Source organism: Acipenser ruthenus, chromosome 26 (genome assembly GCF_902713425.1).
Source record: "Acipenser ruthenus chromosome 26, fAciRut3.2 maternal haplotype, whole genome shotgun sequence".
Taxonomy (NCBI): Eukaryota; Metazoa; Chordata; class Actinopteri; order Acipenseriformes; family Acipenseridae; genus Acipenser; species Acipenser ruthenus.
Window position 1 is genome coordinate 22,908,245 of NC_081214.1, and position 13,963 is coordinate 22,922,207.

The 13,963-nt window shown below is 44.1% G+C and overlaps 1 protein-coding gene across 3 annotated transcripts in view; it reads left to right on the forward strand.

Annotated features, from left to right (window-relative positions):
- Positions 1-3,491: 3,491 nt before the first annotated feature.
- Positions 3,492-13,963, forward strand: part of LOC117430182 (uncharacterized) — a 51,460-nt gene continuing 40,988 nt past the window's right edge. For all 3 annotated transcript variants that reach the window (XM_059001443.1, XM_059001444.1, XM_059001446.1), the window contains exons 1-2: positions 3,492-3,757; positions 6,107-6,222. The gene's annotated coding sequence lies outside the window, so the exon portion shown is untranslated. The remainder of the gene's footprint in view (positions 3,758-6,106; positions 6,223-13,963) is intronic.

Consider the following 13,963-nt stretch of genomic DNA (forward strand, 5'->3'; position numbering starts at 1 on the left):
GTAGCTTCTCAAATCCAGTGCATGTCTGTTAAAAAGAAATGCATGATCTGGTGCAGCTGCCTTTTTCATCTGAAGGCATTTTGTTGCTTATGTTTTTCCCATAGGTTTGCAGTTCATTTGCATTGCCCAGCCTGGTTTGACTTGGCGTGCATTCTTTACCATGCTGCATGGGTTACCTTGCTGGCATATGCTGTGTTTTCACTACACTTTACTGCAGCTTTCTGTGCTAATACAGTACCCCAGTATACAGTATCCCAGGAAACTTCTACAAGAGGCTAGCTGTCTTCAACAGATGTCATAGGATCACACAGCAACTCTGTCCTGAAATAAGTTTTTTTTACTTTAAATAAGTAATGCAGTACTTAAAAAAGCACACATGAAAGAGACCACTGCCATACCTAAATTGCATGAAATAGCCCTAATTCTGTAATTTAGCAGCCCACAATCCGCAGCTCACTCGTTCAGTTAGCGGTCCAAATTCAGCGTCTCAGTGCAGAGCAGGGGAACCCGCTGTGAAAATAGTTTCGTAATCAGACGACAGCAATTCTGTACCATGATCCGAACCCCTCCCTCGCTGTACGAGCATCCTGATGGAGCAGTGCACGAGGGAGGGGGGGGGGGGGGGGGTTGAACTAAATTCTAAACCCATAAAAGTCTAATCCCCTCTAAGGGTATTTGCATACATTTCAGAGTTCCTTTCAGAGAGAGAGAGAGAGAGAGAGAGAGAGAGAGAGAGAGAGAGAGAGAGAGAGAGAGAGAGAGAGAGAGAGAGAGAGAGAGAGAGAGAGAGAGAGAGAGAGTGCACCCAGCCTAATGCAGAACCAGAAACTGCTTTAAGATGTCACTATAGTGTGAAATATTGGCCCCCACCCTACTCCAGCACATATCCAAACCAGCCTGGTCTGTCAGAAACTTAAAGTAAGATGTGCAAACTAACAAAGGCAACCCTGCACGCTGCTACTGTAAACACATGTTGTATTAACTGACAGATTACATCATCTTCAATGCAAAGTTGCAAAGACCCGTTTGTTTAACTGCTTCCACCCTTGTGAAAGTTTACCCTCGTATTTGTGCAGTTTTCCCCTCATGCATTTCCCATGGCTATACTATGCGTTTCCCAGAGTTCACCCTGGTTTACCATATCTAATGATGTACTTGATCATGCCTTGTTATTCTTTACAATGCTTACCTATGCTTTACCATGCTATTACGCTTTACTCTGCTTTTACTATGATATACTGTTATGAGGGGCACCCATGGCTGAGTTGCTTCTTGGTACTTTCATTGAGTTTCTCCTTGTGGAAATAAAACAAGAGCAAACTTTGAACCGGTGCAACCTGAACAGTTCAGTCAAACTCAAACTTTAAAATCACAAACTTTAAAATCAGTGAGAAATGGTGTCAAACTTTGGAGTGGTCCAAACAGAATGATGAGTGTTACTGATTGTCCTGCAAGGCTTAGCCCCCCCCCCCCCCTCCCCCCGCTCTATCTTGGAGTTATGGAAGAGGAGAGTATTTCGCTTGCATTAATGCGGCTTCAAACAGTGTCACACAAAAGATCTCTGATTATTTAAATCTCCCCCAAAGCGCACGGGAAGATAAAAAAAAAAAAAAAAAAAAATCCTCTCACTGTGCGTGCCTAAATGTGTGTGTTTGGAAGGGGGGGCTGAAAGAGTTCAGTGACTAAAGAGTTAAACCTGGCTTATCAGACAAACAAGCCTTTAATAATATGAGTAAGATCCCCATGTGTAGTGTGTGCATTAGCGGCGCACTGCAGAAAGCATTGTGAATGACAGTATTAGTGCTGAGCAGGCTCAGGAAGCACATATCCACACACCTGACTGTAACATGCTATCTTAGTGAAACTCACACAGTAAAATATCCATGAAATATATATAAAAGTAACAAATAAACAGTTTAGATGGCATTCCAGAACCAGTGTTAACACTAATACTATACACAGTATAGGGCAGAATTGGGGGCAACACTTCATGCAAAAGGCTTCATCTTGAGTGAACAAAGGTTGAACTCAAATGGAATTGTCTGTATTGTGCTGTGTAGGACCTGGAGGGGAGTGCTTGTCTGGATGTACAGTTTCCATCTCATTTTAAAAGAAGTCCTGTCAACACTGAGGAAGCAAGCAAAGCACGCAGGCAGGGTGAGGCACAGAAGAATAAAAAAAACACCTTGAACAAGCTGAGAGCATGCCGGAACATCAACCAATCATATGCGCTGTCAAAGCAGAACACACTGACTGTGGTAGAACATGACATACATCTTCCCCAAACAGACCCCACACTATCACTTGCTGTAAAGCAAAACGAATGAATGAATACAAAGAGGGAAGCTTGGGATCCGTCCAGGAGTCTGCTACTGGGTCGTCATAACAGTACCTTTTATATGAAGGAACAGCCAAAAAAACAAAGCTTGCACAGGACTAATGTTAGTTTAAACTGTCTAGGCCTTAAAGAAGGTGGATTTATTAAAGCTCAGTGTTTGTTCGGACAGTTGTTTTAGTCTGCAGCCACTATAAATGACTCCACATCCACATCACGCCTCTGATGAGAACTCTGAGACAGCAGGTAAGTATGAGCCCAGGGGAATAGATGCTTCATTGATCCCATGTGCTTAGTTTAATAGGCTATTCTGACAACCCAAAGCGCACTATTAAACAGTCCGCCAGGCTTAGTCACAGATCACAAGGTTTAAAAATCTCAGCCATAATCTGAGCCTAAAGCTGCCCTCTCCATACTAAACAAACAGGTATGTTAAAGATACATTGCAGTGTACTTTATACGAGAGCAGCACTACACTGGGGTCGTTTTAGGAGGGTTTTAGAGGGGCTGCAGCACATACAGAAACAGCAAGTACACTCATTTATAATGTACCTTTCCATTGCCCTAAGAGTACCTTATTAAAGAGGGTGGTTGAGAGGTGAAGAAAGTTTCACATTTCGATGGATTCATTGGGGGGGGGGGGTGTGTGTCCTCAATCAGGGTGGCTGAAGTCATGAGGTGGCTTTCCTAGATTCAAGGAGGTTTGGAACGCCCTGTTCGTATATATTTGAATGTATGTAATAGGTGTACCATTACTACTGCTGTATACTTTCACTGCAGTTGTTTCTGGGGTGGAGTGCACAGGTAGGGGTCACTCATGTGCCCCCCCCCCCCCATCCCGTCACTGTCGCTCTCTCTCGCTCGCTCTCATGCAGATTGCAATGTCAGGCCATTGCACACTGAGCGTTCATTGTGTGTGCTAAATGAAGTGGAAAGGCCGGTGACAAAAGGGGGTGGTGCTGGCTCAGCTCACACAAAGACAGTAGCGTTGGGGGGGGGGTCCACTGGGGGGGGGGGGGGGGGGGCTAAATTGATCCCCTCCAACCCCCCAGTGTAGGCCATAGAGATCACAGCTCCTGACTGCCTGGCAGTCCGGGCGGGAGGGGGGTGGGGGGGTGGGGCGGAAAAACTTTTCTTTAAAAACGACAAACAACAATCTCGATTTTAGCAGTAATCAGGAAGTGCTAAACAAGAAGGATATATAAAAAACAAACAAACAAACAAACAAACAAACAAAATATATCGCAGAGAAGTGTGGTAACTGAAGCACATGGTAGAGCATGCATAGTAGTATGTGAAAGGCAAGGCAAAGTGCCAAGTTACTATACCCTGGTGTACTTTTATAAGGGTCTGACAGACTTGCGGGGAGGATGGTTCACATTGTCAGCAACTTTCTTCCCACGTGACAAGGCTACGAAGCAGGTTAGTGATCCTTCAATCTGCAATCTGACTTGAATGTTTGGCATCAATGAAAGGCTATCATTTCCGGATAGGATTAGGTTGAGGTGCAGATGCTCCCTGAAAAGGAGGTAGCTGCTGAAGCCGTTGCCTCTGGATAAAGTGAACATGTGTGGCTACATAGGCCTTAACCACACAGAAAACAACACATGGAAAAAAAAACAAAGAGAAATGATCTTGTAATTCAGGAGTAAACCCATACTGTTGTTTTCGGAAGCGTTTCATGATTGAAACAGTGTTCGAAGTTTCATTATATGAGTCATGCTTACACTTCTGTAGATGCAGCGCTAGCAGATAGCAACCAAACTGAGCAAAAAGAGGAGCCCTTAGAAACAGATTCATGATCGCAGCACATCTAGGGGGTTTCAACAGAAATAACCGTTTATTACATTTGAATAGCACATCATTCGGGTAAAGCTTTGTGCTGTGTTATGAAGCGATTATGTTTTCTCTTGTAAACGCCTTACTTACACATGCTTATAAACACTGTAATAACAGTCGGATTCTGTTTAAAATAATATCCTTATATTAATCATGTGGCAAATCAAAGATCAGTGCGGTTACTGTATGATCCATGGTTATGCTACGGAAAGCAGTGTATGCATACAGTTGCATTGAAATGATACGCATAAGAAAATGACAAAACTTTTATAACTTAAACTAAGAGAAGAAGACAACAGCAAGTTTCTTAATCAGAGAACTTAAATAAGCAAGTTCTGTTTGCAACATGTGGTGCAAGCTTTTCCCCTGAAGCTTCATTGCACAGCACACTGTATGTGAGCTTGCCACTCCCTGTTCCACTGTGCCCCTGCCTGTCCCAGCAGCCCCGGCACTCGGAGGTAAAGCCGGCAGATTAAGGCTCACAGGGGTGGCTTGGTGGTGACATCATGGGCTGGCTATCAGCAGCTAGCTGCCAGATGCGTATGGTTTGGAGGCTATTGTCCTTGTGAGCACCCTCAACTTCGCTGCTCTAATCCAGCACCTGGTAATGAACGGAGCACGCAAAGCCTCTAACAACAAACTGAGAAAGGTTTAATATCACACAGGGGGCTGCTGCACCTCACTGCCCTGGGCACTGACACTGATAACCCTGGAAACTCTTTCCCTCCCTGATGTAGAGACATGCAATTCTACCTGTGCCCGAAGCTCAAATGACGTGCCTACTTTTAAAATCCCTGAATTGAGATCTAACACGGGCCAGCGTGCGTTTGTATGTCAGACACTCATCTTTGGAACTCATTGCCATTCGAACATAAAAACAGCCTCTTCACAATACCTTTTTAAAATCACTCAGAAATATTTATTTTCAATCTGACCAGGATTGCAAATCCTGTAAATACTGACTATGTGCAGGATCATGTAAATTAGAATTATTCCGTTTATTTTTTCTTTTGCATTACTGTATTTGTGATGGGTTTAAACATTTTGTCCTTTTTGAATGATTAGTCTACATTTGCCATGGCTTGTATAATGTCTTGCCAGGACCCCCTTGGAAGGGAGATGCATATCTCAAAGGTTCTAGTGGTTAGTAATAGCAGTTTTAAGCTTCTCCAGAAAGACTCATATCTGGAGCAAACTTTAAAGAAAATATATATATATATACTACATGGTGGTTATTCCGTGAATGAGGTCTTCTGAATTACTGACGAACTGAATTCAGAGAGAATTACTTTCCTTAGATCTGTTTAGCAAGACAGCATCATTTAGAACAGCGTGCTTCACCCTGCATGGGATCTATATGAATACAAGTCTCCTCAAACTCTTACCACCTGTATAAAATAATGTTTTATTTACTTGCTCTCTTCATACAGTTCTAATTATATTCCTTCAGATAATAAAAAGGTTAATTGAGCTGAATCATCAGTGTGTTTGTCTTTAGGAACTTTCAAGTGGTGTTTATTAACAGCATTAAGCATTACGCTGCTGCTGTACGCTAGCCACAATGCCACAGCTCTGCGTACTTAGTAAAGCAAGTATATAAACACTTTTACAATGACTCATTTTAACTGGATAAAGATGTGATATCAAACACACAAAACGTTCTCTTCTGCTGAACTTTGCTGAAGTCCCGATTTCTTTAGTTGTTTTGTTTTGAGTGTCTCTGTACAGTTCTCGATGAGCCTCCATCAGGTTCAAACGCCTGATTTGTTGATTTTCTTTTCTTTTCCCTAATACCCTGAGATCATACTTCCACGGCTTTGCTAAAAAAAGCTTTCCTGTAAAAACAAAAAGCACTTATCTGTGAAGGTTTTAGGAAGGGTTTTCTTTTGAGGAATTCAGACAATGACAAGTGAAATCTCCCTGAACACACAGACACACCCCCTCTCCACTCCCAGCGAGCAGCAAAACAACACCCAGAGAGGCACCTGGGATACTCCGGACCTCCCCGCCTCCTCGGGCTTTAAACAAGGCATACACCTGGCTCAGAGGTAAGTCATTGGAGCTGTGTGGACTAGGGGTTAGAATTGAGTGACTTGTGAAGTCTCTGTAAATCGCCTTGGATTAAGGCATCTGCTAAATAAACAAATAATAATGGTTGGAGATGAGGGCCTAGCAGTGTGGTCTGTTGATTATACAGTAGCTGCCGAGGGAGTGGTAGAAAGTGTGGCTTAGAGGTTGGCGCAGTGGGACTTGGAGGCAGTGTGTCCTAGTTGTTATAGTTGAGGGACTGGGAGGTGATGTGGCCTCCTGGTAAATCTAAAGAAACTACTGTAGGAGGGAAATTAATTCACTTACAGAAAGGATGAAGTGTGAGGTGAGTGTTAAGGGGTAAGTGTCTGTGGCCAGGCTCTGTTTACACAGGAACCCATTAGGGAGGTAATGAGGATCTGCCAGTTGTCTAGTCTCTCATGTGTTCAGAGGAGGGGATAGCTAGCATCTCAACCATTGTCCTCAACACACCTGGGGCACAGCAGGTTACCTTGTACGATTATGTGTGTGTGTGTGTGTGTGTGTGTGTGTGTGTCTGCGTGCGTGTGTGTGTGTGTGCTGGCTAGAACTCATTCTGAAGATATGAGAGCTCTATAAAAGTTTACCAATCTCCAAACAAGTAAGAGATTGTGAGAAGTCTATCATTTTAATATACTGGTATGCTTTTTGCTTGCACTGTGGTCTACCATATTTGCTTTTTCTCTTTAATCACCTAGAACAATTATACACAATGGATACAGAACATTCTAGATCATCAAACTTCAAAACACTCAATCAAAAATATAAAGTAAACATCGAACCAAGTCAAGTAGACAAATATATCCATCTAAGCCCTGCCTTCTTAAACTAGGCCAAACGTTTGTCTGCTGAAAGTTTGATCTTGTGAAATGATTGGTTCTGTAGCTGGTGCAGCTTCACCTACTTTCCCTGTCAAGTAGTTTCCCAGGAGGAATTCCAGACAAGCAGTAAGATGTCTGTGTCAGATTATTTTGACTACACCACCTGGACACTTGGCTGTAAGATTAAGCAGAGAGAGAGCCCTGGAGCACAGGTCTCATTAATGGCACCTGCTAGTCACCCTGAGCATTCCGTGGCACAGGATTGGATAAAACAGATTCCGTCAGAGTCTCAATAGCACTCACAGGTGCAAAAAGCACATTACATCAAAGTGACAATCAATCCAACCATAAACACCTCTGAATCCTGTCAACTTTGCAGGACAAAAACAAAAACAACAACTAGACCACCTCTGAGCCCCTCAGTTCTAACCACTAGACCACACTGCTTCCCAGCTCCTCAGCTCTAACCACTAGACCACACTGCCTCCCAGCTCCTCAGCTCTAACTACTAGACCACACTGCCTCCCAGTCCCTCAGCTCTAACCACTAGACCACACTGCCTCCCAGCTCCTCAGCTCTAACCACTAGACCACACTGCCTCCCAGCCCCTCAGCTCTAACCACTCGACCACACTGCCTCCCAGTCCCTCAGCTCTAACCACTAGAGCACACTGCCTCCCAGCCCCTCAGCTCTAACCACTCGACCACACTGCCTCCAGCTCCTCAGCTCTATCCACTAGAGCACACTGCCTCCCAGCTCCTCAGCTCTAACCACTAGAGCACACTGCCTATCCCATACATGACCTTGGCCACTCTGTTTCATTTAGTTTACCCCTCTGTGGAGAGGTGCCCTTGCTGACCTGGTGCTGAACTCCAGAGCAGTAAGTAGTGTTGGAAGGCACTCGGAGCAGGGAAGACTGCTCCTGAGGTTAAACAAAAAGAAAAAGGGAAGCTGTACTGAAACAAAAGATCTGAACTGATTTACTTCTCTTCCCCCTGGGGGCCAGCAAGCCGAGGCCAAAGGCAATCAGGAAACCGCTTTCCCCTCCACCTGCCCTGCGGAGAGGTGGCACAGAGAAGCTGCTGGCTCGTTACTTCTTCATTTGTGTAATTAAATAAACTGTGACCAATCTGACAGGGCCCCATTTCCCAGCTTACACAAGGACCACTGTGTTAAGCTGTTCCCCATCCCTGTGTAATTACAGTGCTGAGGTTCCCTCCCCAGGTGAAAGAGGACTGCAACCTGTGCGTGTGAGTGAGTGAGAGAGAGAGAGAGAGAGAGAGAGAGAGAGAGAGAGAGAGAGAGAGAGAGAGAGAGAGAGAGAGAGAGAGAGAAGAAGAGAGGGGGACAGACAGAGAGGGACAGAGAGTTTGTACTCTATTTATTTTCTGTTGTCTGTATTGTAAATGCAACAAATTACACATGAACTAACTATTACTCAACTTTTACGTACACCCTCTCCAACTCTCTGCGCTGAATTTGAAGTAGTATCTCTGCAGCTTGGGTTACATTTCCCTGCACGATATTCTGCATTAGAAGATTAGCTGCAGTCCAGGAGAGTTCGCAGTGAGAGCAGGGATCAGTTCTGCTGAGTTTCCATTCAGTTCAGAGGATCCCGCTCTTGTATTAGATTGGTGTCTCTGCAGACCCCGGGCTCTTTCCCTTGCAAATGCTAAGCAGGGAGAGAGGCAGAGGAGCTCAGCTGGGGCTGGGGCTACCTTTCTCTCTGATTAGCACTCAGGAACTTCCACAGTGCAGTGATTTTATAATGCATTATATTGCTCTTCAAAGGTATAGGTCTGATCAAGCGTTGCCCCCCCCCAGCCCGCTCCCCCTGCTGAGGCTCTGCAATACACACCAAGGAATGCAAGAGTCGTATTTATTCTTATTGCCTATTCTTCTTATACAAAAGCCTAGTGAAAGCATAGCATAGCAAGCATGGTAGATCCCCTGCACACACAGCAAAGCCTTGTGAAAACCGCAGTAAAGCACAGTGAATGCAGATTACAGTGTAAAGTAAACTGCAAGCATGAAGTGGTAAAGTTTTATAAGGTGGGTAAACGGGTGTTAGATCTTGTGTTGAAAGAAAGGCTTGTGATCACAAAGGGTGGTCAGTGAGTCAGCGCAGGGGCCTGGCAGCGGGCGAGAGAGATGGAGCTGGGCCTGGATGCAGTGTTTGGAATGCTCTGTTGAGTTCCGCCCGGAGACAGCCATTGTCTGGTCATTAAAGGCATCCTGATTACATCATCGTTTACAGCCAATGCCCAACGACAGCCTCACACTTTAGTTAGCATTCAGCGCGGCCGCTTCAACCAAACCACCGCTCAGCAGGTTCCAAATCTGCCCGACGTGCATCCAGTATGCTAAACACTGGGCTGAGCTTTACTCTGCTTTTGCAACGGTGCAAAATGCAACCCCTCCACCCCCCCCCCCCCCCCCCCCCCCCTACAGAACTAAAAATAGACAATAGAAATTCAAATAACGGGATCTTTACTGTGTTTTGCTTGTGCTACATAAACTGTTTTCACTTAACAAAAGCCTGCCATTAGCAAAGTGTTGAGTGCCTGTTTCCACGTGTGTGCGATCCTTGCAAAACCACACACTTTAGCACGCTGTTCTGCACATTTCTGTACTTTCACCTTTCTTCACTGTGCTCAACTCTAAATATTTGCCAGTGTTTAGGATTGCCCACAGCCTTTTGTATTACACTCTGCTGGCAACAGTTCAGTTTCGGGGTTGAATATTAGAAGACCCTGTTTTAGTAGATTGATAGAGCATTACCATGTGTGAACATGACACTGACACACAATAAGACATTTAATGCTGTGTAGATGCACTGCCCACTGTTATTTGAATCTCAGTTATATTTTGAAGTCCGAAACCAAAAAAATGTTTTACTGCGTTTTTCTGTTTTGTACTAAACTCCGCAATCTGTTTATCATCCTCGATGCTTGAATAGATTTTACTACAGTATATTTTTACTATGATTCCCCCGTGGCCTGTTTTTACCATGAGCTTTGCCATGCTATTAAAATGCCTGGCTACACTTTATCACTCCCTGAAATGCTTGTTTGAAACTGATTTCTTCTGTGAATGTATAGTTATTTTGATTATTGCATGGGATTATATCGCTTGTGTTTTGTGGTTTTTTTTTTTTTTCATTCTTCTTGTTGTTGAACAAGATTTGGGTCAAAGACCTCTAATGTTTGATGCATTGATATTAAAATAAACTGATTCAGAGAAACATGTAGACAGCAGGTACACAGCTATGGTCCACACTGAATGTGAATTTTTACTGTAGTGTAACCTGTACGCTTTTGGCCCTGAGGTAATCCTGCTATCTCCTGAGACGGCACACCCAGTCCGTTGTTAACCCGCACGCTGGCTGGCTGGCCCGAGTTCAATCGTGTTGTTCTTGTAGCCGCAAAGCATTTCAATGCACCCCACCCCCACCCCGGCCTTTTCAAACAAGAGCATTTCACTGTGTTATTTTAAGTCGCTGTATTTGTGTAGCTTATTCTTTCCTTAAGAGTAGCCCAAAGTTCACCCTGATATTTCTTTGTTTTCATCACACCCACTGCCAGGCTAGACAGGGTTCAAATACAATCCTTAATCGCTTCTCCTGTTGCAGACACAATGACCAAGCGGGGACTGGGCTGCCTGCTCTGGGGAAACCGGACTTTCTGGTCCCCCGCCCCTCACCCCAGCACAGAGCGGGTCCCTCGCGACTCACCTGTGCAAATACAGCCCGTACCCCGAACAGCGCAGCGCAGCGGTGGCTCAGTCTGTAGAGCTCCCTGCTTTGGTTACAGGGCGGGGAGTGGAATACCTCACAGCTGAGCAAACCCAGCCGGCTGCTCCCCACCCGCCCCCGTACCTGCAATTGCACCTTCTGTTTTCTTCCTTTTTTTTTTTTTTGTTCCCGAAAAGGTCACGCAGAGTGAACAGCTCGCTCCTCCTGCGCCTGCCATGAGAGTAAAGCACTGCCCACCTTTAAAACAAACCCCTTTTAACAGGTGTGTCCCGTCTTCTTTCTAACCTGCTTGTGTTTGAAAACTAGAAAGTCGTTTTTATTTTTTCCACAGGAATGGTGGAGGCTTTAGTAAATCTAGCCTCAAATGAGCTGAGTGATTGTATTTCCTGTTGATAAAATTTAAGGGACTGGGGCAAGTGTAGCCTAGTGGTTAAAGCTGAGGGACTGGGAGGCTGTGTGTCCCTAGCAGTTAAAGCTGAGGGACTGGGAGGCTGTGTGTCCCTAGTGGTTAAAGCTGAGGGACTGGGAGGCTGTGTGTCCCTAGTGGTTAGAGCTGAGGGACTGGGAGGGAGTGTAGCCTATTGGTTACAGCTGTAACTATAACTTACCATGTGAGTAGCTGTCAGCCCCCTGTTTAATTTGAATTTGAGTTTGAAGAGTGCTGGTGTGAGTGCATGTCACAGGAACACGTACCGTTCAGTTGGCGTTGTTTTTTTTTTATCCCCTCCCAGTCTAATCAATGTCTCCAGTGAGCGCCGGATTAATTCCGTTTACAAGCTGTAAGCGACTCTGAGTCTCTGGTCCCTGGAGGAGAGCCAGGCAGCAGCTGCTCTACTGGTCTCCAGTCTGGGGCTGATTACGAAGATGCGCTGGCAAGCTTCTGATGGGACCAGAGGATCCCAGTGGACTGTCGATAACCAACACAACAGTCACACCCAGACCAGCAGCTTCAAATTGGATTCTGTTTTTAAACTCTTTCACTAAACAGTACAACCCTTCTACAGTACATTATCAGTGTAGTGTGGGACCTATGCCTTAGTAACTGCATGGGCCACCTAATACAGTGGCAGTGCAGTATCATGTCCATCACATCCCTTGCATCCATCACTAGCAAGGCGAGAAGAACCAGTACAATCAATTCATATTCAATTGTGCATATTGTGGAGTTTTGTTTTACTTGGAGGGGTGTGTATATATCTTTCAGTCACCGCGTACATAATTGTATCACGAAGTTTACTATCTATGTATCTATTAAATAATGCATAGGCCTACATGTTTTTTTTTTTCAAAGTTTTGGCATGGCAACTTCTCAAACTCCATAGAGTTCACACAAACTGTTTTAAACATTTCTAAAAATGTAAATTAAAAATCGTGACCGAGGGGGGTGTACTGCGTGTTTATTCGTTCAAACGATACCGATTACGGCAGCGGTCTAACGCGTTTCTTTGTGTTTTTTTTAGCCGCAAAACACGCTACTCTTACAGAGAGAGCTTCTGCCGCCCACGCACACACACACCCTGAATAGCTCGCTCGCTCGAGTGGCAGGTTCTGGCCTGACCGGCGTGCCTTCCACTAGATCATCACTGCGCCCTGCCTGCGAGGCAAAGCTTTTCCGTTTAAACACAACGCGCCACCACAGTTACGCATCACCTGTGCAAATGTCAAATTCATTCAATAATTGCAGTTTTAAATAGCTGACCTAAATAATCAGCTATCCAAAAAAAAAAAAAAAACTGAGAGAGAGAGGTTTTAGTCTCGTATAACACATCCTTTCTTTTCTTTTATTCCTTGACAACAATAACAGCATTTCGATGAGGTAACAACCATGGCAGCAGCAGCAGTGTAGAGCTGGTCTCAAAAACAGACATCGCAGCGATGTTGTGGGCATGACGATGGTCATGTAATTACATGCCTGGTAAAAGACTACCACATGCAACCGGAAGACCCGGGCCAGACCTAGCCCGTTTACACGTGGCTGAATCTCAACTTGTTGCGAAGAGGAATCACTAGAATTTGTTTCACTGATGAAATGACTCCGCGTTTTAAAAATAGTAAATGCTGAAAAACACCCCGCTGAGCGTGTTATCCAATGCGACGCTTAAAACAAAGCGCAACCAATTTTCTATATGCATTAATGAATAAACACAACTGCTTTATTTTATTATTATTAATTCACTTGTATTTTATTTATTGACGAGTATTCAGTGCTTTTTAAATTTCACACTGATATTCCTAAGATATGAATTACTATTCATGTTTGACGCGTTCCATTCCACAATGCGCAGCCTTCCTTCATAAAGCCTTGTTTTATTTATTAGTTTATCAATCCCGTCATTTATTATTACTTCTGTTTCTTTTTAAATGCTATATATATAATTAACTATTTATTTTTCAACGATCGCTTATAAAAGTCATCCACAGTATTTTCCATACTTTTCCCATGGTTGTACTCTGCATGTCCCATGTTTATTAATATGCTTTACCACGCCTCCCTATTGTTTACAATGCTTACCTATGCTTTACCGCGCTTAGATTATAACACTTTGCTATGCTTTTGCCATGGTATTCTTTCATAAGGGATATGTTGAGTGGTGGGTTACTGATGAATCACACAATACAATTAGGGATATGATTTTCCCAGGGTTAGTTCTGCTAAAAGCACACCTGATATTTAACATATTTACATGCGTGACAACAGTTATAACCACAGCTGCTCGACACACCCAGACAGGTGCACAGCGAGTGTGTGTGGAAGGCTAGAGAGGCGATGGTTTGCACTGGTAATGCAATCCTTACTGCAAGTACATCCGGGAAGCTATCTGTATTTAAACACAATCGTCTGCAGTATAGTGGCATACAGCGCAGCACAGTAATGCTGTTGATACCCTGCATGACAACTGCATTGTAACTGCTCACATTGAAGAGCACTGTACACATACACAGTAAGAATTCAAATGAAAGATCACTAGGGCGTCTGATCTTCGCGTTATATATATTAGAGTTTTCCAAATTACAGCAATATAGCTTTAAGGTTTTTCTTTTTTTTTGCACACTTTTCTTCCTTTAGATGTAGGTCGATCGTTTCTCTTTGTAAAACGGCACGGAGTAAAGTTGTTTAGTTTTCCCGTATGTTCTGCGTGCAATTAT